At 40.4% G+C, this 13,338-nt stretch overlaps 1 protein-coding gene across 5 annotated transcripts in view; it reads right to left on the reverse strand.

Moving 5' to 3' along the window:
- Positions 1-11,277: 11,277 nt before the first annotated feature.
- The window catches only part of LOC117512414 (putative helicase mov-10-B.2), a 79,982-nt gene continuing 77,921 nt past the window's right edge, over positions 11,278-13,338 (reverse strand). For 3 of the 5 annotated variants that reach the window (XM_034172468.1, XM_034172467.1, XM_034172466.1), the window contains one exon: positions 11,278-11,938. The gene's annotated coding sequence lies outside the window, so the exon portion shown is untranslated. The remainder of the gene's footprint in view (positions 11,939-13,338) is intronic. The other 2 variants (XM_034172470.1, XM_034172469.1) reach the window with 1 other exon arrangement.

Consider the following 13,338-nt stretch of genomic DNA (forward strand, 5'->3'; position numbering starts at 1 on the left):
CGGACTCCGTCCATGCATTGATTTTAGAGGGCTGAACGCGATCACGGTTCGCAACCGATACCGTTGCCCTTATTAGATTCAGTGTTCACGCCCTTGCATGGAGCTAAAATCCTCACTAAACTTGATCTACGTAATGCTTATCACCTGGTTCGGATCCGGAAGGGAGACAAATGGAAGACGGCATTTAACACCCCCTTAGGTCACTTCGAGTACCTGGTCATGCCGTTCGGCCTCACTAATGCCCCCGCGATGTTCCAAGCACTTGTTAACAACGTCTTGCGGGACTTCCTGCATCGATTCGTCTTTGTATATCTGGACGATATCCTCATCTTCTCTCCGGACCCTGTGACCCATGTAAAGCATGTACGTCAGGTCCTGCAGCGGTTACTGGAGAACCGGCTGTTTGTGAAGGGCGAGAAGTGCGAGTTCCACCGTACTTCTTTGTCCTTCCTGGGGTTCATCATCTCCTCCAACTCCGTCACACCGGATCCGGCTAAGGTAGCAGTGGTAAGAGATTGGCCCCAACCGGCAAGCCGTAGGAAGCTGCAACAGTTCCTCGGTTTCGCAAATTTCTACAGGAGGTCCATCAAGGGTTATAGCCAGGTTGTTGGTCCCCTTACTGCCCTGACCTCCACAAAAGTCCCCTTCACCTGGTCGATCGGTGCGAGGCCGCGTTTAGGGAGTTGAAACGCCGGTTTTCGACTGCACCAGTTCTGGTGCAGCCCGATCCAAACCGCCAGTTCATTGTTGAAGTGGATGCCTCGGACTCAGGGATAGGAGCCGTGCTGTCCCAGAGTAGGGAGTCCGACAAGGTTCTCCACCCATGTGTCTATTTTTCCCGCAGGTTAACCCCAGCTGAACGGAACTACGACGTTGGCAATCTGGAACTCCTGGCGGTGAAAGAGGCCCTCGAGGAGTGGAGACACTTGCTGGAGGGAGCTGTGGTCCCATTCATTGTTCTCACTGACCATCGGAACCTGGAATACATCCAGACCGCCAGGCGTCTGAACCCCAGGCAAGCCCATTGGTCACTGTTTTTCGGTAGGTTCAACTTCAAAATCACCTACCGCCCCGGGACGAAGAACTAAAGGTCTGACACACTGTCCCGGGTGCATGAAGAGGAAGTTGAACCAAATCTGTCGGATCCACCAGAGACCATTCTGCCGGAGTCCACTGTCGTCGCCACCCTCACGTGGGACGTCGAGGAAGTGGTCAGGGAGGCCCTGACCCGACATCCTGATCCTGGCAGTGGACCACCAAATTGGCTGTACGCTCGGACTGCAGTTTTGGACTTCTGTCACGGTTCAAAGCTCTCCTGTCATCCAGGGGTGCGCAGAACTGTGACAGTGGTCCGGCAGCGGTTCTGGTGGGCGTCAGTCAAAGCTGACACCCGGGATTACGTCCGGGCCTGTACGACCTGTGCCAGGGACAAAGCTACCCACAAACCAGAGCAAGGACTCCTCCAGCCACTTCCTGTGGCTCATCGCCCCTGGTCCCACATCGGCCTGGACTTCGTCACGGGCCTCCCTGCGTCCCAGGGAATGACCACCATCCTGACGATAGTGGACCGGTTTTCCAAGGCGGGCCACTTCGTGGCCCTCCCGAAGCTCCCGACGGCCCAGGAGGCCGCAGACCTCCTGGTCCACCACATCGTGCGTCTGCATGGTATCCCAACGGACATCATTTCAGATCATGGTCCCTAGTTCTCCTCGCAAGTCTGGAGGAGTTTCTGTAGAGAACTGGGGGCCACCGTGAGCCTGTCGTCCGGGTACCATCCCCAGACCAACGGCCAAGCAGAGCGGGCAAATCAAGAACTGGAACAGGCACTGAGGTGCGTAACCTCCACGCACCCGACAGCCTGGAGTCAACATCTGGCCTGGATTGAGTACGCTCACAATAGCCAGATCTCATCAGCGACTGGCCTCTCCCCTTCGAAGTCTGTTTGGGGTACCAGCCCCCATTGTTCCCGGCCATAGAGGGAGAGGTCGAGGCCCCCTCGGTCCAGGCCCATCTGAGGAGATGTCGTCGGGTGTGGAAGACAGCCCGCTCTGCTCTCCTCAAGGCCCGGACGTGGGCGAAGAGCCATGCAGATCACCGACGAGCCCCGGCCCCAGCTTACCAGCTCGGGCAGGAGATGTGGCTCTCCACCAAAAACATCTCTCTGCAAACCGACTCGCCTAAACTAACAGACCGGTGCTCTAGTTCTAGTTCTAACTAGAGCACAATAGGTGCTAATTAGAGCTATTGTTTAGTCACTAGCCTATAGCAGTCAGCCTCTCTGTAGGTGGGGTCTGGTTAGGTTAAAAAAAACTCCAGCTTTTGTTGGCTTCTGGTTTATTCTTCTCTACAAGAGTCAAGACAGAAGTCAGACTACCAGAGCAAGAATTTTGGCCGAGGAAGCTTCTGTGATTTGAAGTGAAACGTCCTCACGTCAAGCAACCCAGTCCAGTCGAAGATTCAAGCTTCTCTACATACCACTGACCCATTTCATAATTATGACCATTAATTAATAGATTACATCTCTGACAGGTTACAATTTAAACTTGAGACACTCCAAACATTATTAACAGATTACCTTTTTTTTTTTTACTTTCTTGCAGCCCACTGACTTATTTCATAGTTTCATACTTACTTAATACATCTAATTTAATACGTTTTTTAAATAATTTAAGCGACCTTCATTCTTTAATTTCTTTATTAAGATTGTTCCATAATTTGACACCATTTACTGCAATACTCCTTTCCTTTGCTTTGGTTCTAAATCTTGGTTTTTTAAAGACTTCTATTCCTTTCAATTTATAACTACTTACTCTTTTTTCAAACATATTTTGAATGTTTGTTGGTAAAGTATTTTTATTAACTTGGTACATTGTTTGTAATATTTTCAAATCGACTAAATCATGAAATTTAAGTACCCTATACTTAATAAACAATGGATTAGATGGATCTCTAAAACCACTGTTACTAATCACTTTTAAAGCTCTTTTCTGCAAAATAAATAAAGGTTGTATATAGGTTGTATATGTTGATCCCCAGATTTCTACACAATAAGTTAAATATGGGACAATCAATGAATTGTATAAGGTTAATAAACCATAACTATTTAATTAATATTTTACTTTATGCAAAACAGCAATGGCTTTCGCTATTTTTCCTTTTATGTAATTTATGTGTGACTTCCATGTAAGATCTTCATCAATCATGACTCCTAAAAATGTCGTTTCTTTTACCCTTTGTATATCCATTCCATCTATTTGTAATGACACATTATTATTTTTTTTGCTCTATCATTAAACAATATAAAATTTGTCTTATTAATATTTAGTGACAATCTGTTTATATTAAACCAACGTTTAACTTTTTCCAACTCTGTATTTATCACTTGTGCTACTTCCTGTATATCGGATCCAGAGTAAAACAGCGTTGTATCATCAGCAAATAAAATGCTGCCAAGCACATTGGATACATTCACAAAATCATTGATATACAAAATAAACAGTTTGGGTCCACGTACCGATCCTTGTGGCACTCCATAAATAATGTTACACAATTCTGATTTGGTATTATTTATCTGAACAAACTGTTTTCTATTTTCTAAGTAGCTTTTTACTCACTGATGTGCAACACCTCTTATTCCATATTGTTGTAACTTGTGAAGCAATCTTGAGTGGTCTATAACATGAAAAGCCTTTTTCAGGTCGATAAAAATACTTACAAAATAATCCTTATTATCTATTGTTGTTGATATTTTCTCTATAAGTTCCATAATTGCCATAGCTGTTGAATGTTTTGTTCTAAATCCATACTGAGCATTATTTAAAATATGATGTTTCTCAATAAATTTATCCAATCTTGTCACAAAAACTTTTTCCATAATTTTAGAAAACTGTGGAAGCAATGATACTGGCCTGTAATTAGAAAAATTATGTTTGTCTCCATTTTTATATAATGGGACTACCTTAGCAATTTTCATTTCATCTGGAAAAATCCCAGTTGACAGAGACAGATTACAAGTATAAGTAAATCCAATCCAATCCAATCCACTTTATTTATATAGCACATTTAAACAACAGAACAGTTTCCAAAGTGCTGCACATAAAAATTATTATACAACTATACAAAACAATAAACCCACTCAGATACTAATAAATAAATAAACATAAAAACAGTAAAACAATAAATAAATAAAATACTAGGACAATAGAGGAACGTACAACTCATGCAGAGCTAAAAGCCAGAGAATAAAAGTGGGTCTTCAGACGAGACTTATGTTGACTTAAATGGTTCAATAACAATTTCTATTATACTTTTTATAGTCATCATGTCTAAATCTTCATGGTCAGTTGATCTTTTGCTTACACAGTTTTTTTTTACAATATTTTTTATTTCATCTTTTTCCACATTGTCCAGGAAAATACTATTGACCGTATTTACCAGTGTATGTAATTTATCTTCTATTATTGGTTTATTTCCCACCAGACTTGATCCTACATTTGAAAAATAATCATTAAACCCATTTGCAACTTCTTTTATATATCTCTTTATTTTCCTTAACAAAGTAATTTGGAATAGTTGCTTTCGCTCCATCACTATCAATCACACTTTTTATAATTCCCCATGTTACCCTCATATTATCTTTACTCTTATTTAACTGTTCACTGTAATAATCTTTTTTTTGTTTCCTGATTATTGTTAATAGTTCTTTTTTTGTATTTATGTTCTGATTCCTTTGTTTGCAATTTTAAAAAGCACCTGTATAAATAGTTTTTCTTTGCACAAGCATTTTTTATTCCCTTTGTCAGCCATGGTTTATTTACTTTTTTCTTACTAATTTCTATTAATTTACAATTTTTATTGTATGATTTCATCAATATTTTCATAAAAGAGTTATATTCTACATTAACATCACTGACATAAACTTCTTCCCAATTTTGATTTTTAAGGTCATATTTTAATGCCTCTAAGGCTTTTACTGACTTATCTCTTTTAAAGTTTATAACAGTTTTTTTGTTGTACCTATTTTTATATTTAAATATTGCAAAAATTGGTAAATGATCGCTAAGATCTGTCATGAAGATCCCATTCTTGATAATTTCATCTGTTCTGTTTGTAAATATATTGTCGATTACCGTTGCACTTTGCGATGTAATTCTGGTTGGTTTTGTTATCAAGGGGAATAACCCCAAACTATACATTGAGTTCACAAAATCACTGAATCTTTGGCAACTGGAGCTTTCTATGTTAATGTTAAAGTCCCCACACATAAAAAGTGTTTTGTTTTTAATTTGATGGAATAATTCTATTATTTTACCTGTAAATTTACAACACAAGAATCTGGTGCTCTGTATACACAACTGATTAGAATATTCTTAGATGTTTCATGTACAAGTTCCACTGTTACAATTTCTATGACATCATTCATCATAATTGTCATTTCTTCAACAATTGTACACATCAGATCTGTTTTTATATACAGAGCAATACCACCGCCTTTTTTATATCTTCTGTTTACAAAATACAGCTCATATCCCTTCATTTGAACTTCATCCATGAGATCATCTTTAAGCCAAGATTCAGTGATTGCAACAATACTAAATCTATTTTTAAACTGATTTAAATAAGCTTTTATTTGTGACATTTTACAATACAAGCTTCGGCTGTTTATATGTATGAGTGACAGGGTATCTTCTGCAATTTTTTCACTATTCAGCTGTTCTACTGTATAATACTCACAACCAATCGTTTTTAAGTCAAATATACTTTCATCAATATTAGTGTCTATGTCATATATTTTATCATCTGTTTCCATGTTTGATCTGATTTTTGTTGGTCCAATTACCAACAGACGTCATATTTGATTGTCTATTCAGGTCTGTATTTCGTAAGGTCCTCCATGTTTTTGATTTGTATACCGTTTTTTCCTTCTTTTACTCTAATCCACACACTACAATTCCAGACCCATGTAGCAACAATGTGTTTCTGTTTTCTTAGTAGTCTTGCTTCCCTAGCAATATCTGCATTTTTTTTCGTTAGATGCTCATTTATATAGACACTCATTCCTTTCAAATTCTTTGCCCGTCTTAATAACTCATTTTTATATTTTCTGCTTGTAAATCGTATAACAATGTTAGATAGTTTATTTTTTCTATCTTTAGTTGGAATAGCATAACAGTCTGATATCGTGTCTTGATGGATGACAACACCTTTTTGATATAAAAAGTTTGCAACTTGTTCCAATGATTGTCGTTCTTCAGGTGGTGCATCCTCCCCACTAGCTCCACCAGAATCCACCACCCTTGCATATGTCCGATGTTTTGTTTCTAGTCCAGATATTATAACATCATCTTTTCTAGTGAATTGTTCATCTACACGTTGCTCAAGTTTCTTAATGATCTTGTCCTTCTCTTTAACCAGATTTTGGAGTTCTTTAATCTCCACCATCAGCTTGTCTAAATTAGACATGTCTTTTGATACACGGTTTAATGAGGTCTTTATCTCCTCTATATCTTCCTCGAGTTTATCTGTTTTCCTGGGTGGTGCCATGCCGACTATCGTGGCTCAGTATGGCCACTATTGATTACAAAAACAATTCTCACCCGTAGCCTCCACCACCACAGGTCCGGTCGCTGCACACCAACCCTCCCCATTGCTAACCTCGTTCACAACCGCCCCCAGCCACGGTCATAGCTACCGCTAGCCACGGATGTAGCCGTAGGCAACCTCAGATGTAATCGCCTCCAGCCTCAGATGTCGCCGCCGCCACCAGCCTCGGATGTAGCCAACGCTGCGGGCCTGGATATATCGCCCCCACTGATGCCGCGGGCCTGGATGAACCGCCTCCGCCGATGCCGCGGGCCTGGATGAACCGCCTCCGCCGATGCCGCGGGCCTGAATGTAGCCGCCGCTAGCCGCGGATGTAGCCGCCGTTAGCCTTGGATGTAGCCGACACCGCGGGCCTGGATGTAGCCGACACCACGGGCCTGGATGTAGCCGACACCGCGGGCCTGGATGTAGCCGACACCGCGGGCCTGGATGTAGCCGACACCGCGGGCCTGGATGTAGCCGACACCGCGGGCCTGGATGTAGCCGACACCGTGGGCCTGGATGTAGCCGACACCGCTGGCCTGGATGTAGCCGACACCGCGGGCCTGGATGTATCACCCCCACCAACACCATGGGCCTGGATGAACCGCCTCCACCGATGCCGCGGGCCTGGATAAACCACCTCCGCCGATGCCGCAGGTCCGGATGAACCACCTCCGCTGATGCCGCGGGCCTGGATAAACCACCTCCGCCGATACCACGGGCCTGGATGAACCGCCTCTGAACTGTCTATCGCTGTTGGAGTGACACTGCCACAAGTGATGCTGATGCTGACTTCCTGGATGTTTGGACCTCTCATTTTGTTCACACACCCACCCCGTAACCTGTCTCTTTTCCTGCCAGCAGTACCAGATCTGACAGCTGGAAGCGGTGGCCACCTGGGGACTCAGGACTTGGCGGCTCCGGTGTGTTGCAGGTCTCCATTGGCGGTGGAACATCATGGGTCCCGGCTCTTCTTTGGTTAGGCGTCTCCTATCCTCGGGCCTGCCCACGCGTCACCTTTTGTTAGACTGACACTGACAGACTAAAAAGCATATTTTGACCTGTTGTGCACATTTGCAGTAATAAATTGTATTTATTGGATTCTCTATTGGCTGTTCATTTACGCCCCCTGGTGTGGGTCCGTGCATTTCACTTTCCCCAACAGTATCTGTAGGGATTGATAATAGTCTTCTTTTTCAAAAAAAAAAAAAAAAAAAAATATGTAATTAGTATAACAAAACTAATAACTTGGCCATCCTTTATAAATTGGCCCAAAGTGGTTATACCTTTAGAGGTCAAAAATTTGAATCGTGAATCCAATTTGTTCAGCAAAAATCATAAACATACCATTTTAACATTGTTATATCTTTCTTCAAATTGTATTCTTTAACTACTTGTTTCCAAACAGAAACAGAGCACTGAACCCAAGGGTTGTCTGCAGTGTCAATATATTTTTGAATATGTACATCAGCTAGAGTAGCTTGTATAGGAACAGAAAAAATTTCTCTTCTATACTTTCCACTGGGAATTGTATGATATGTCGCACCATTTCACCAATGCCTTCATCTGTGTAACCTGGTAGTATTCCCTATTGCAATGTCTTCAAACAGACTCTTGGTTGTTTCCCTCCCATATATACCTCAATATCATCTTATCCCATTCATTAAATTGGATTTGATCAATTTGTATTGGTAAAGTCTGAGAAACAAATATAGTAGTCTTGGTAAGACAATCATTTTAATAGACTCCATTCTTGAATATAAACTGAAATAAGGAATCAAATTCCATCTTTTTAAATCTTAGTTTATCTTTCTATTTAATGGAATATAGTTATATTTAGATAATTTTGTCTGATCTTTTGTTATATTAATACCCAAGTATTTTAGGGAATCGACCTACCATACCATAGGGTATTTTGTCATTACTTCTACCGGGGGGTTATAATTATACGCAAGTGTCTGAGTTTTGTTCATATTTATCTTGTATCCAGAGAGCTGGCCATATTGGTCAAACAATCTCATGAATTTAGGAAGGGAGTCTGTTGGGTATCCTAAATAAACTAAAATGTCATCCGCATAACAAGCCAACTTGTGTTCCCTCTCTCCAACATTAATACCTTTAATATATGGATTTTGTCTTATCGATTGGGCCAAAGGTTCTAGCTACAAATCAAATAGCAGGGGCGACCACAGGCAGCCCTGACGTGTACCTCTTTCCAAGGTAAAACTACTTGATAAATAACCATTAATTTTTATTCTTGCTGTCGGATTGGTATACAGAGCCTTAATGACCTCAATGATTGTTTTATGTATCCCAAACTTGTGTAATACTCTATAAAGAAAGTCCCAATTAACCGAGTCAAATGCTTTTTCTGCATCAACACTTATAAGTACTGCTTCTATTTTCTTCTTTATATTGTTTATAACACGAAGAGATCTATATTATCATTTGTCTGCCATTCTCTTATAAAGCCTGTTTGGTCATTGTGTATCAACGTGGGTAAATATTCTTCCATACATCTAGCCATTGTAGCAGTAAATAATCTATAGTCTATATTTAAGACAGATATTGGCCTATATGATCCACACTCTGTATTGTCTTTGCCTTCTTTTGATATTGCTGTGATGATTGCCTCTTTCCAACTTGGGGGATTTGTGCCTTTTTTAGAACCCAAGTGAGAGTGAGAAGCAATATAGGGACCAATTCAGACTTCATTTCTTTATAACATTCAGCCATGTATCCATCTGCACCAGGTGACTTGTTTAATTTTAATTGGCTAATTGCCTTTTTAAGTTCCACTTCAGAAATATCAGCCATCAATTTTCCATTCTGTTCTTTAGTCAAGCTCTGAAGCTCCAATGCATTTAAAAATATGTCAATTTTGTTTTTACATCCTCCAGGGACTTGAGTATATAATAATTTGTAAAAACTCTCAAATGCTTTGTGAATCTCTTGTAATTTATTTTTCATCTCTTTTGTTTTAGGATCTTTAATTTTTGTTACAGTGTTTTCTGCAATTTTCTTTTTTAATTTCCACGCTAAAACTTTGATTTTGACCCACTTTCATAGTAATTTAAGAAACATTATTTTTTTCTTAATTTCCTGGGTTGCTAAAATATTTATTTCTTTTGTAATCTTCTTAATATCTTCCAATACGTGTGGATCTACAGATTGTTTATGTTTGATTTTAATTTGTTCTGTAAATGATCCATTTTTATGTCTTATCTTTTTCTTATGTGAAGTTATCACAATAATTTTACCTCTCATAACAGCTTTTAATGTATCTCATAGCATAGGAGGCAAGACATCTCCATTATCATTAATATCAAGAAAATCTTTTATTTCTTTTTTTATTTGTTCTTTAAAGGTAGCATCTTTAAACATCTTTAAACTGGAATTTAGTTTCCATGTGATCATTTTAGTTATAAAATAGTCTATTCTTGTATAAATACAGTGTAGAATTGAATAATGGGTGTAGTCTTGCATCCCAGGGAATAAATCTTTCCAAATATCAATCAGACCAACTTCTTCAAAAAATGCACGTACTTTCTTATGTAAGATATTTGATTCTGGAACTTTTCTATTAGAACTATCAAATTCTGGCTGCAGACGAATGTTTAAATCTCCACCACATATCAAGAGACCCTCTGTTTCTGTGACCATTATATTGATAATTTTTTGAAAAAACTTAAATCACTCCCTGGGGGTATATAAACATTCATTAAAGTGACTGGATTACCCTCTATTTTTCCTCTTACTCTTATGAATCTACCCCTCCTTATCTTTTAACTCAAATGTTTTTTCAAAATGTAATCTATTTGAAATAAGGATCACAACACCTTGTCTATGGCCAGATTGATACGATGATTGAAACATTTTTGTAAATCCCATTCTCTTCAATTTCTCATGTTCGTTATCATTTAAATGGGTTTCCTGTAAGTACACTACTTGTGGTTGTTCTTTTTTAACTTTAGACAAAATTCTGCTTCGCTTAAATGGATTAGTTAGCCCATTTACATTGAAGGAGATAAATTTTACCAAACCGTTATTCATATCTATAAATCAGAAAATATGTAGTGTCAAATATGAATATAAATGGTCTAGTCCCTGAATGTACAGAAACTTTGAACAAAGAAAGAACAAGCTGATAAATTGAGAATAATGGTGACATGACCATTACTTATTTTTCCTTCTGTAGATAAGACTCAGTTCAGCAGTTGCACATGCATATTGAGCTTCAACATTTTGACTGTGTTGCGAGTGCTTCAGTTTTGTGGGCCCCAGCAGCTGGAGAAGGCCAAAGGGATGCCAATATTTCACCTGACGTCTGCAGTGTGAATGGATCAGTTGTCTGCCTGGATGGCTGGTATCTAAGTCCCGGGGCAGTTCTATGTTGTGGTGGTTGCAACGGCATGTAGCATCAACTCATGTTCCCAGACCAAGGTGATTGCAAAGGTACCCATCTCTTTGGCATAGCTGAGGTGTTGCTGATACACCACTCTGAGCTACTTTTAAAAAAGTGATTTTGGCACAGAAATATGTGTAGTTCCATACTTATTTGTGATTGGGCAATAGTTTCATGCAGTCTTGTCATGATCATAAGAGTGGAACAAGGAAACTTCAGACTGTATTGTACTAATCACTGTGGAGACTAGTTTCCAAGAATTTACTAGGAAGATTACATTAAGGCAATTAGGTACTATTTGTGTCTAAGTCATGTTAAATTTATTTGCCATACGCACAAGTACATTTAAGTACAAGTACATTGAAATTCTTATACACTTCTTTGAGTTGCAAAAATTCATAAAAATACACAAAGCAGAATATAGAAAACACAATAGAAAAATAATATAGAAAACATTTGGCTCTGTGACCTTCAATATTTGGTCAAGGTCACTCATCATCAAACTTGGCCTTGACCTTCATGATATGCATCCCTAATGCAAATTTGGTTAAAAGTCTCAATTATGACAACCTCCAGGGGAGTACAGAGTTTGAGACTAGTTTTGACTCTGTGACCTTCAATATTTGGTCAAGGTCACTCATCATTGAACCTGACCTAGACCACCAACGGATACATCCCTGCTGCAAATGTGATAAACATGTCTCAAATCTATGAAATGTTTTTGGGAGTACAGCATTTGGGATTGACAGCTTTTCTATGTCCCTCCGACGGGTAATGGGGAGCAAAAAAACTGAGCACAAATGTAAAAATCTTTCACATATCCAATGAAACCATTATTTTAAAATAACTCTTTTATATGCTTGTGTTTCAGCTCTGTTCCTCAAGGCTCCTTTCTCTGCTCTGGGTGAAGGTGCTGCTAAAGCACACTCTCTGTGGTCACCACTGGAACTACACAGGAGACAACAAGGAGAATTGAAATGCAATCAGCTCATCCTTTTGCCAATGGGAACCTTTGTAACAATCAAGCATCTCCCATAATATCAATCTACTGTTTCCACAAGAAACATCACTTCATCCCCTGCAATATTCAGAGATATGCATGAAACAACCTTAAGGGCCCCTTCACACATAGTGCGAATTTGGTCGATTTGCGCATAACGTGCTCATGAAACAGGAATTATGTGCAAAATGTGTGAAATCGTAGCTGCCTCGTACACCTGTTGCTACAACTATTTGCGCACACTAGCGGCTAAAAGACAGAGTGTGAGCTGTGCAAGCCCATCGATCCCTCTCGCGGCAGGTGCCAGCCAAATTCCAGGTGACACACACGAACATCTAACACCGCTCGCATGGCACCTAGAATATGTGTGGCCATTCGTACTATTAACACGACAACAGTCTGCAGACAATTACTGTCAAGCTGGATGTGAAATTTGTCTAAGTGCCCCACGAGTGTGAAGTTGCACATGTGGCGTGCCAGAGTGTCACCTCACCCCACAACAAATCTATGCGTGTGTTTCGCATGCACCCTTCCCCCTGCAGGCGAGGCATCTTTCATCTGATCACAGAGTGACATCTTGTTCTGTGCACTGACAGGACAGGGGGCATGGCTGGCTGCCAACACCTGTTGAGACATCTCCAGTTCTGGACATTACAGCTACAGCACACGTCCCGTGTTTTGATGGACACGTGCTTGTGTGGAACGGACCATTGACAGTTTATTTGGACATGCATGAATGTGACGTCTGACAGGGCATGTGTGTCGGGGTGTGTGGGCTGTGAGCGGCGCACCACAGGACCAGAACAACCCAACAGTATGACAAATACGCCACTTTCAGTCACTCATCAGCAGAAACACCAAACCAAACACCGTTTGGTCAGTTATCACAGTGCTTTTTTTCTTTTTTTAGAAAATGCGTTTATCTGCTTGTTGATTTTAGCCATTTCACGCTCCTGTTACAAAGCAATGATTGTAGCGCAGTGGTAAAGTTTCCGCCTGGTAATCCGAGTGTGCAGGTTCAAATCCCATGAGTGGCATTTTTTAAAATTTATTTAACCAGGGTTATTTAACTGCAGGCTTCTGTATTGTGTCTCCTTTTATGTATTATTTCTATCAATCCAGTGATATTCACTAATTATACAGCTGGTTTTTATTTTATTTTCCTCCAGATCAGTGGCACGATGTGGTGCACCTCGTCCCATGGAACACAGTGCCAGCAGCTGCAGCTCCCCCCACAACAGCTGCAGCTGCTCGCACTGTGTTCCTGCTCGAAAGACACCGTCGCATGCACGAACTGTCGCACTGGCATCGTGCACGCCTTCCCGTCAGCGCAATGTTTCGTGGTGTG

The sequence above is a fragment of the Thalassophryne amazonica genome, chromosome 6, assembly GCF_902500255.1.
Source record: "Thalassophryne amazonica chromosome 6, fThaAma1.1, whole genome shotgun sequence".
NCBI classification, from domain to species: domain Eukaryota; kingdom Metazoa; phylum Chordata; class Actinopteri; order Batrachoidiformes; family Batrachoididae; genus Thalassophryne; species Thalassophryne amazonica.